Genomic DNA, 2,279 nt, shown 5'->3' with positions numbered 1-2,279 from the left:
GACACGCACCTGCGCGCGCTGCCGCCGCCCCTGGAAACGCCCCGGTCCCGCCGGGTGGGGCTCCGAAGCAAAGTTTTCTGCTGATTGGTTTCTCTGGGCTTAGGTTTGTGTGTGTGTGTGGGGGGGTGTGTTTTCCTTTGAGGTTGGGGATTTACATAGCGGTGAAGCGGATTCCCACCCAGCTCCTGAATCCGCGCTCTGTTCTCATGAGAAACCTTCCCACCTGAGGGGGCCCAGGGGCAAAGGCACGAAAGCCCCTTTGCCCCCCGGAGGGCAGTGGCGAGACGGGACCGGTGCTGCTGATCCAGAATTCAGTCTGAACAGTCACCGCATCCACATCCCCCCCCTTCTTCAACAGGTTAAACCCTTCCAGTATTGCATGCGACTTTTTAAACTCGCCATGGGTTCGTAACTGATCCACGGTTAGTTTTGTTTTGTTTTTAAGGTTTAAGAAGGTACAACAAAGGACCACAGCAAAATACCTCCCTCCGGCTGCTACTGAGGTAGAATCTGCACTTGTACAGAAACTTAGGCCACTTTTCAAAAGAGATGTTATTGCCTAAAAAGACAACAAAAAGGAAATGTTTTTGCACATCTAGTTTGAACTAGACTTTCTACGACCTTTTGCTTTGCAGAAACAGTGACCAGCACACATGCTGAAAAGCAAAGCTGTAGAGCAAATCAGAAAGTCAAAACAACATTCTCCATCTCTCTTGGTTTTGCTTACAAAATTATGCCCAACTACATAGTCTTTTAAAAAAGCCTCAAAGCAAGCAGGATCATGACTTTATAAAGGCAAATAGTGGGGTAACAAAGGTGCCTTGCTATGGATCCTGAAGATTAATTTGAACTTTACTCTGGACATGAGCCGATGGCTTTCTTCACACGTGCAAATGAGCATCTTGGTTTTTAGGGCAGGTGTGTCTCAACTCCTCAGGCATCAGCGACATGTACAGCGTAGCCACACCAAGCTGATGGATGCTCAGGAAAAAGCTAAAGCAGTAATTGTGTCACAGTAGCTTGGTGTGTGAGATGCAGCTGATGCAAGCCCTGGTAAGACACAGGAGGTCTGCAGCATGCTGTGGTCAAGAATCAGCACCATGACCTCAGCCTCTTCTAGCACTCAGACACAAGGGAAGCTGAGAGCTGACTAGCAGCCAACTAACCACCCATTCAGCCTGAATTTAAGTGTTCTTCCCTTTATGAGTTCACTCATCATTTGAATTACTTAAGGAAGCTGCACAAATGCTTATATTCCAGACTTTGACACGCAACCAATTAATGGGGCTGGCTAACCTGAATGGAATGGAAACTTTCTGCTTAGGCAATGGAAAAAAAGAGCAAGACAGTAACACAGCAGAGGAACACCGATTTTGAAAGGCAGCTGCCACTCTAAGCAAGACTGAGAACTGCTGCACGGTAGCACAAGTGCTCGGATCTCCCCTGCTCCACAATTACACACTGGAAATGTGCACACGATCCTCAAAACCACTGGCACAAGCCTTTCATACCAAACAAATAGCTGAAAGAGGGAAAAAAACCCACAACAAACAAAAACAAAAAACCTTCCATAAGTGAAATTTCCCCATGCCAGACATTTTAAAAAACCAACAGAAGGCAATGCTATGATCATGCTGTGGGGAATGGTCCATCTTCTCTCCCCCCACATCAGACTAAACAAAATGCCTTTCAAGCCAGCAAAGCAAGAGGGGTGTCTTTTTGCTGATTTAGCCAAGGAGGGACTGGAACAGGCCTCTGGCTCTGCCAGATAAGTTCACAGCAAGAAAAGAGCATAAGGGTTATGAGAACTGGCAGAAAGATGGACAGCAGGTAAAAGATGCCTCTGACAGAGCACGTACCTGGCCAGTGCGAACCGGCTAATTTGAACAGCGTTACTTTCTCGAACAGTGATTTCTGATCTATAAAAGAGGGCAAGGTCTGCAGGCCTCTGCTCTCTGCCTGCCCGGGAGGAGACCCTGCTGCAGCACCAGAACCTGCCTGGTATGCCAGAACCGCTGTCCGGAGGAGCCGGGGCGGGGGAGCTGCCTGTGCCCGCTCCGCAGGGATCCAGCCCGGCTCCCAAGGGATCGCTGCTCGCCGGAGCCTGCCCGGCCTAAGCCTGCCCGAGCCCAGCACCGGAGCCAAACCGGACCGGAGCCCCCGCGACTCATGGAGGAGCCGCATCCGCCTGACTGGTGCTGCTGGGGGGTCCCTGGTACCGGGAAGCCCTACGGACCTGCTGCCTCCTGCCAGCCGGGAAGAAGCCGCATCCCAGGAGG

The sequence above is a fragment of the Chaetura pelagica genome, unplaced genomic scaffold, assembly GCF_000747805.2.
Source record: "Chaetura pelagica isolate M959 unplaced genomic scaffold, ChaPel_1.0 scaffold142, whole genome shotgun sequence".
NCBI classification, from domain to species: Eukaryota; Metazoa; Chordata; class Aves; order Apodiformes; family Apodidae; genus Chaetura; species Chaetura pelagica.
This window is presented reverse-complemented; position numbering follows the sequence as displayed.